Genomic DNA, 10,043 nt, shown 5'->3' with positions numbered 1-10,043 from the left:
TGGACGCTGCATAACAAAGGCAAACTAACAAATAAATGTGAATCGAATTGATTGGCAGTTTAGGGTCTCGTTGCATGAACATATAAATTAATGGCAGCGTACATTATCATAACATAAATTGTAATCTACTGGGATTGCAATTTCTTGTACAAAAGTGAAAGATCCTCAATTTAGTTATATAGTAGTCAGACAAGCACGTAAGGTGTGCCAACAAACTCGGTGTAGAAATAAATAAGATAAACATGCATGCTAATCTACAACATTGAAATGTATTCCTCTAGAATACAAACATTGTAACTAGTTTAACTGGACTAACTTACCTCCACCAACAGCTGCCTGCTGATTGTGAATAATCCACAGACATCCACTCTGACAGGTCGGTACTGCAGTTTCAATAGTAGTAGCTCCACCTGGAATATTTTAACTAAACATGTTGCGTGATAAGGCTTCTCATATAGTTTTGTTGCCTAATTAAGTAATCCTATAATATTTCTAAACAAGAAGTGATGTGATAAGGATAGCAGGAAATGCCCTTTGTATCTGTAACACTGATCCCTTTAAATTCTCTGAACGTAGGATAAGAATATTTTACCTATCAACAACTCCCGTACCCTAGTGTCCTCATTCCATCTATTGAGGTGTATTGTATATGGCTCGTTCAGAGAAGTCCTAAAGTGATAATAATCATTATATTTAGCGGTTTAAACATGATTATAGTGATTATTCTTAGTACAATTGTGATGGTAGTGAATCTTTTTAGCAATTAAATGTGATTTTAGTGAATCTTATTAATAATGAAGGTATTATTGCTGTTGGCTGTCTGATCATGATTTTTAGTAATTATCAACTATGTGGTTCTCAATGTCTCTCTGCTGAATTTATTCGTCTTCATGTTGATTAGAATACTAATGATCAAAATTTAAATTTCAAGAGAATTAGAGTACAAAATGATGTTGAGGAACAGATATTTAGATGTATACTGAGTCCAAAACATCCAGGCATGCTCTACTACACCTGCTAATAATATATGGTGATAAAATAATGCATTTCATTATCATATGATCTGAATAGATAGGTAAAATAACAAGGTAGGAGTACTCTACACCAAATGTCGCATAACAGGCTTTGATGTTGTTGTAAAAATATTGAAATATAGCTTGTTTCATTCTTTAGATGTCCTTTGGCCACAGAGATAAACAGGTAATAATAAATAAAAGAGACTTTTACATCATCCCAGTAGATAAAAGAAAAATTTAGTCAACCGTATACAGCGTTACAACCTGTATAGGTGTTACAATGATGCTCAGCCAAATTCTATGGATAGACATTTCACCATCATAGACGTTTCTTTGAAAAAATTAAGTTCTATGCCAAGTTTAAAGTCTATAGATGAAACCTTTCTCGAGACGTCTTGCCCCAATATTTTTTATTTTAGTGGCACTTTAAGCAGTGTTTAAATAGTAAAACTCTTCACCAGAAAGATTGCACTGTACTTGTTTGAGTGATTAAGCTACATAAGTTAATAAATCACATTTTAAAATCTTAACAAGGCTATCATTTGAGAGCCAAAATTGTATTTTTTTTCTCTTTACATGCCTGTCCTTACGATATCTCAATACCTTACTGATCTGCATACTTGAAAATTTGCATGCAGATTCATTTCTACATAGGCAACAGTGAGTTTTGCATATTATTCCATGGAATGTGCTTGAGCGTCAGCAAACGTTTTTACATTGCCGCTAAGAACCATTATGGTGGCGAAAAAATTATAGAGTTAACAAATTGAGTCAAACATGCAACGTTATAACATGTGACATGGTAATGCATGTAGCCAAAATATCCACCGCTTCGATAAGCATTTCATCTGAAGATTGTAATTTTCGCATAAAATTTTATTTCTAAATATGAGAGTAATTCAGTGATGTTGCATATTTACATGATAGGCTAAACGCCATGCATAGTGGAAATTTGATCAATTAGGTCAGTATCTAAGTACCAGAACACAGGTTGGTAAAATATTAACCGATTATAGGTAGTCTCTCACATTTTTTCTAATAACTCAGACTTTTTCATTTTCTGTGTGGTTTCATTCTAGTAAAATAAGTACAAATCCGATATTAATTTGATGTTTGTTTCATAAATTTACAAAACAATAAATGACAATTCGAAGATGGAATCAGCATTTGTGGAGATAATTAACAATTAATATTTAAATCTAAAAGGTTTATTTTTGTAATGTGGAAATATATGCTTATGATATCTCTCATACCTGCAGCTGATCTTGATCGTGAAGACGTGACAGTCTAATTCCTCTAATGTGACTAGAAATTGATTCTGACTGTAACAGACGAAATAGAACATGTTTATTTTAATTTACTAGTAACTTGGATTAAAGTTAGTGAGAAATTTTAAATAAAATAAAAATAGAAAGTAGCACATTTCACTGGAGTTTTGGAATTTTAGCATTATATAGCACGAGAATAACACATCGCAGCTCATACTTACTGCAGATATCATGTTAGTTGTGTACTCTACCATAATCGTAGTTGAGGAAAGTGCGATGAAAACTGCATAGGTAAATTCTTCATAATGCCCCAAGTCTTCCGCAAAATCATTAAAACCAATCAGAATATTTACATAAAGATGTGTAAAAAATAATAATAAATTTAAACCAAACGCAGTTTTGAAAGTGGAGATTGTGGATGATATATCAGAATGGAAAATTCTTATCGGTTGTAAACCAAGACTAGACTGGAATTGTACTGACAGCAAGGCATCTAATTCCAATTTCCATAAAGCATCTGCCTTACGGAAAAGGAATGATATTTCGTCAATGCATACAATATAAAGTGTAGTAAGAACAAAGTTCATAAACTTGTACATGAACAAGTACACGATATATCCAAGAGAAAAACTTTTATTTACTGCAACGAATGATCCAGGACCATAGACAACTTGTGTAGTCACAACTGCTAGCAGTGCTAAAATAAGAATTGAAACTTTTAGAGATTTGACATCTCGTGGATAGGAAAATTCCTTGAATGTTTTGGATACAGATTCTAACCGAAGAGTTAGAACGGTAAAGGCACCACGGCTCCACCACAAAACTAGGAACGCAAAAAGAAAACGAACCAGACGGTACCCTGTGACGGTAAATATAAGTTTAGATAATACCTTCCAGTCGGATAGCACACAACTCACGATCAGAAAAAGTCCCCAAAAAAAGCTTGCAAATTGCAGGAAAAGGTTTCTAGTCGGGTATTTTGACAAGGGAAGAATACCCAGACCCGCCAAAGCCATCAAAAAAGACATCCAGTGAAGACTGAACATAATCTACTTCAGTCTCGCTAGAGGATCAACTAAACTAACAAATGTTTAATCATTGCCTCAATCTAAGGTGGAGTTTTACATGCAATCATCGTAATTACTAAACCAATATAAAGTTCAAAGGGAGTTATTAGTTATTAATATGGTAAAATGGAAAAGCTTGCTTTATAGCTATCAATAGCCGTTCCATAAAGATTAATTGAATTTAATCTAATAGTAAAGTGCCAATCACAGAATAATTAGGTTAATTTCAGATCAGGCTCGATAAATTCATAATATAACATACTCACTAGTTTCACTATTTTAGCAACAGCATGTACAGTATATAGACAAAAAATGATAGCATTTATAAAATTAATCAATGTTTATTGAAATTAAATAAGGCTATTGCCATTTATACAATTCAATGTAAATAAAAGTCATTTGACAGGTATTTGGTCTTGCGATCATATGTTAGTTTGCTTATTTAAACGCATATGTGACAGATGCGGCCAAATACAAAATAATTGAATCGGAAAAAGTAAGCGCTCTGTGGTTTAATGGTAGCATATTCACTCGGCAAGTGAGAGATCCGGGTTCGACTCCCGGCGGAGCAAGTACTTTTTGTGATTCAATGTTTATTGAAATTAAGTAAGGCTATTGCCATTTATAGAATTTAATGTGTAATTGTGTGTGTGTGTGTGTGTGTGTGTGTGTGTGTGTGTGTGTGTGTGTGTGTGTTCAAGTTAAAGTTCAAAAATTCTTTATTCAGAAAACACAATTCATTAATTTTACAGATATAATCCTCCCAATGCACCTAACAGAGCGTGCGGGAGGGCAGTTGGTAATGTACACAAATGATGTTAAATACTTTTCTTTTTGTCCTTCACTACACACTGCTCGCTTTAAATAATTTAATGCTTTATAGTATATTATTATGAAATATATTAAAACTAAACAATTATAACATGGTGTCGGGCAGTTATATATTAAATTTAATCCTAGCAGTCGGCTCCAAATGAGTTCAAAGTTATTTACACTTAAAGAGTACTAAATTATTCAACAAATTCAAAAAATATTTATACAAGTTCAACAGACAGTAAACTCTCTAAATAAGACAACAGATAATACAACATAACAATATAACAAATTTTTCAACACACAAAACTTAAAGTTACCGAAACACCAACAATTACTATGTGGTAGGATGTTTATGTACCAGGCAATGAACTTTCTAAATTATATAACAGTCAATAAATTATAGTAGATAATAATATATATAGTACATAAATAAAAAATATGATAAACAACAATATTATAATAATAAATAACAAATCTGATAAACAATAATATAATATTAATAAATAACAAATCTGATAAACAATGATATAACAAATCTGATAAATAACAATGAATTAATTATTAATAACAGTAATAAATAATAAATAAACAATTAACTAAAGATAATAAATAAACAAGGAATTGAACGCACAATATTGAATAAAAACACTTTACTTTTAAAAAATACCAATCTTTGATCATTAACTACCTTGCAGGGTTTTTACATATTCTATAACATTCAACTTTACTCTAGATTTTGTATCAAAAATAGCACTTTATGTAACAGGTAAGAAACGTTTTAAACAATATAACAGACAATAAACTATAGTACATAATAAATAACAAATCTGATAAACAGTAATATAATAATAATAAATAAATAACAAACTAAAGGTAATAAATTAAACAAAGAATTGTACGTTCAATATTTAATAAAAACACCCCACCTTTAATAAATACCAATCTTCAGCAATTAACTATCTTGCAGGGTTTTTACATATTCTATGACTTTCATCTTTACTCTATGTTTTTTATCAAAAATAACATTTTTGGTGCCAGATAACAAAATTGATGTCTACTAGTCTCTTTTGTGAGAAATGGAACTTTTAATGCTACATTCTGATTTAACCTAGTTACTCTATTATTTTGTTTAATTTTGAATTGGCTAAAATTCTTTTGGATGAATAAAATTATTGAATATTGGTAAAGTTGACCAAAAGTTAGTATGTTATTTTGAGTAAAAAGAAAGCTCATCCTCTCCATTCTTTTAATGTTAAACATTGTTCTAAGTGCATGTCTTTGATTCATAACCAGGGGTTTGAGCAATGTTATAAAAGTTCCGCCATAGTGAATAATGCCATACCTCATCAAGCTTTCAAACCAGCTAAGATATACATTTTTTAATTGCTCACATCTTATAAATCCCTTTAAGTGGTAAAGGACATAGTTTGATTTTCGCAATTTTTGCGACAAAAAATCTATATGATAGTTCCATTTCAACCGTTTATCTTTGTACATGCCAAGATATTTAACAAAATCAACAACTTTAATACTATCACATGCACACTCATACATGCATTGATGTTTATGACAGTACAAACTCAGCCGTTCTCTATGTACATCTTTAGGAATATCATAATCATAAAATACCATACACTTAGATTTAGATGAGTTAATCAAAAGTTTATTGTTAATTAACTACTGTGAAATTTTTAGCAGATACCTTATAATTTTTAACTGTAATGTTTGCTTATTGTAGGCAGAGCACACCAGTGCAGTTTCATCAGCATAGGCAAACACAGAGGAATAAATATCTAAATTTTGCATGTCATTTATGTAAATAATAAACATTACAGGGCCCAAAACACCTCCTTGAGGAGTTCAAAAATGTAATTATAAAGGATCACTCAAAATATCTTTTATCTTTACCACCTGTTTTCGCCCCTTACAGAAAGATTCCAGCCATAAAAATGCCAACCCACCGATATCAAGCTTTTTAATTTTTTTAAGCAATATATTAATATCCAATACATCAAATGCCTTCTGGAAGTCGAGATAAACTGCTGCTGTGTAGTTGTACTTATCTGAGGCAGCAACAATAGTAGTAACATGCTTTTCTATAGCTAGGTCTGTTCCTCGACCAGGAAGAAAGCCATATTGATTGTTAGAAAAAAGTGAGTTTTGGTCTAAATAATCTAATATTTTATTTTTAATTAATGTCTCTAAGATTTTTGCTATGACATTAATTACAGATATAGGCCGGTACGACGATACCTCCTTGCTGTCACCAGATTTAAAAATAGGAACAACAGAGGCTATTTTAAACTCATCAGGTACTTTTCCTTACTCTAATGACTTTTTACATATAAAATATATAAGTGGAGCGAAACTATCTAAAATTTGTTTAATTGTGAGTATACTAATACCATCAATACCCGAAGTACGCTTATTTTTTAGTGAATTAATTACATTAACAACATCTTCATATGTACAATCAAATCTGTCCAAATATAAAACATACTCTTCATCATTTTCCATAAACAAATCGTAACCAAAGTTTTCACATTTTAATCTAGAAATTATAGATGTGTATTAGTTGTTAAATTCATTAGCAACCTCATATTCATTGCCTGATACATTCACCACCTTATCTTTAACCTTAATATCACTTAATGCTATTTTTCTATTTTTAATAATTCCTTTTACAACATTCCAGTATTTCCTAGAGTCATTTTTACAGTCGTTAACTAGAGAAGAATAATACTCAATTTTAGTTTTCTTAATTTTTCCAGCTACAAATTTTGAAACGGTTTTATACTCATTCTTTAAAAGTATGTTAAGTCTATCCCTACACCACGATTTATACAGACTATTTTTCCTATTAATCAATCTAATTAAATATTCCACCCATTTCTTTTTCTATTTTTGCTGTTTAATCATTTTAGAGTACAAGATGCTATATAACACTCTTTGTAAACTTTATAAAAATTCTCTACACTTTCATTAATATTATTTTTACTATAAACTCCAGTCCAGTCAGCTAATTTTAATTGCCTTCGAAGCATATTATTATCCAATATTTTACAATATTTTGGTTGCTCAGTTTTGTTTACAATCACTGACAAAGAAACATTTAATGCATAATGATCAGTAATATTCAGCATAACAACAGTGCATTCAAAATTAATATTTTTAGAATTTCTAAGCAGGGCATGATCAAGACAGGATTCACTGTTATTTACCACTCTAGTAGGTGTATTTACTAAACTCTTAAAACCAAATGAGGAAATTAAGTTTAAATACTCTTTGCTCGAGCTGTTATTTTTCAACAAACATAAGTTTAAGTCACCAATAATAAGTGTGGGATTAATAGATTTATTCAAAATTAATTCAAAGCCAGATTTAAACTGGTTAAAAGTAAACTTACAGTTTCTATAGATGCCATACACTGAAACTTGAAAGATGTTGTCGCTGTGCACTACATTGAAAACAATGTTGATCTGAAAACAACAACTTCTGCTGTAGGTAGAGGAATCAGTTGATAAGAATATTGCAAGTCTGACTGAACAAACATGCACACACCGCCACTCTGTCCATCAGGCCTGGGTTGAAGTACAAGGTCATATCCTGGCATATAAAACTTATCTTCCTCACTACTTTTAATCCAGACTTCTTTTAGCACAATTAAATTATATTTTTCTGTTAAACTGTTTAAATAAATGCAAATTTCATCAAAATGATTTCTCAAACTTCTGATGTTTAAAACAAATATTTTAAAATTCCTTTCCAAATCATAGCTAGTCAGAAAAGTGTTGGACATAATTTATTTAAAAGACTTATTTTGTATTTATTCTTCTGAAATTATTCACCTTACGACTCTGCTGACCTTCCACTCCTGTTCTCACACAGCAACTTGTTAATCTGTTCCAGAGAAGTTAACTGTATTCTTTTCCCATCTTCTTTCTGCTTGGCAAATATCTTCCCCTCTCTAGCCCAGACATACTGCCATCCTTGCTCCTTGAGTTTTTAGCATTATATAAGAAGTCTTTATTAAACGGCGTCAAGTGCTCATTTACATAAACATTTGTCTTAGGAACATCCTTCACAAAGTCGGTCGACTTAACACTTGTTTTTTTTTTTTACATTTAGACAGGAATGAATTACGGGTTTGTCTGTTTGAAAACTGAACAACTATGGGCTTAGGGCCCCTTTCACGTTTGGTTGGAATACGGTGCATAGCTTGAATGTCATTTTCAAAGTTTACCGGGACGCCTACAACTCCTGAGAGTGTTTCTAAAACACCACTCATAGTTTCGTTCCCGTGCTCCGGCACCCCATCTATTTGAATATTTTTGTTTCTGTTGTACTGCTCTAATTCATGTAACTTAGTCTTGTATATTTCCATTTCTTTTCTAAGCAGTTTGTTTTCGTTCACTAAGGTGTCCTGAGAATCCTGCAGAGTTTTAACTTGGGTAGCATAACCTTTAATTTGGATCTCATAGTCATCAATCTTACGAGAAAAATACTCCAATGAATTTTTAGAATCATTTAACTGGACACCAAAGTTTTTCTCATACTGCAAGAATTGAGCCTTAATAGTTTCCTCCATTTTAGCTAGGAACTCAGCATGAAGTTTATGTACACCAGCAACCTCCTTAGACCCTTTAGCCTTGCTTAAACAGCACTTACTACATTTCCAGTTTTCACGCCTTGTTACTCCCATCCTATTCCAGGTGCTTTCTAAAATGTCAGCACACTGAAAGTGTAATTGGGATTTGCATATCGAACATGTAGCAAACTCACCAGTGTTAGGCAAAGGATCGTCACAACCTGCACAATCACTCATCTTGATTAGAGATAACATAGCACTACACAAATACGTCTGCACTAATCGACTGCTAGTCACCATCATAATATTTCTATAGTCATATTTAAAGCAAACATAAAAAATAGGCAAATAAATAATAACTGTCAATATTAAAATTTTGCTTCTTTATACAAGAGATAATTAATACTATATGAATAACACCAACACACTGCCTGCATTATAAAAATATTTTTGTTGCATTGGAAACACACTGATAGAAGGTGATTACAACCACCTTATCGTAAAAGCTAAACCATGCAAAAACCTAAGAAGTTATTTGTGGTAGACTATATTTTAAACAACAACACGTGTCAATCCAAAAGAAAGTGTCTAAGATTTGAAAAATTCCTAAGTAGAAAACTTGTTTTGAAAGATCGTATTAAAGATGCCTTAATATTCATTATTGATCATAAAAAATTAAATATTATATAAAAATGTCTCAGGAGTTTAAAAGTTTTTATTTGTCTCACTCTTAGTAATCTAATAATATGGATTAAAAAGGGAAAATTTTCCTATCCTTATTTGAATCACGAGTTATTTAAGCATTAATTCAAATGAGAAGGTCAATGGAGATGTCTAAATAACATTGGCATTTGAAAACTTCGTGATGTCCTTTTGAACGGTATTGAAGAAACCCACAAAATACTAATTTTGATTCTATTACATAAACAATATGTTCGGTAATAATAATTATGCAACATTATAATGAAAGATGTTTGTTTAAAAATAAAGATTAACTTTTTAACTATTGGGTCTCGTACATATATGTAACTGGTTAGTTTAAACGCATTGATAAGAGTTTAATTGAAGGTACTTTATCTTGGTGTAGTGTTATCTAGTTTTTATCTTAGAACTAATTTTAAAACTCACACCTAAATTAAGTCATATACAAAAAAGCTACAATACATATTGGCTAAATCTTTAATGCCCAAACTTTAAATGATTGCATATTTTGCATTTCCTTTAGTGGAAACTCTACTCTACCTTCGTTTACACATATTGAAGCAAATTGTACTGAAGTATGCACATC

The sequence above is a fragment of the Homalodisca vitripennis genome, chromosome 5 (genome assembly GCF_021130785.1).
Source record: "Homalodisca vitripennis isolate AUS2020 chromosome 5, UT_GWSS_2.1, whole genome shotgun sequence".
Lineage (NCBI taxonomy): Eukaryota > Metazoa > Arthropoda > Insecta > Hemiptera > Cicadellidae > Homalodisca > Homalodisca vitripennis.
This window is presented reverse-complemented; position numbering follows the sequence as displayed.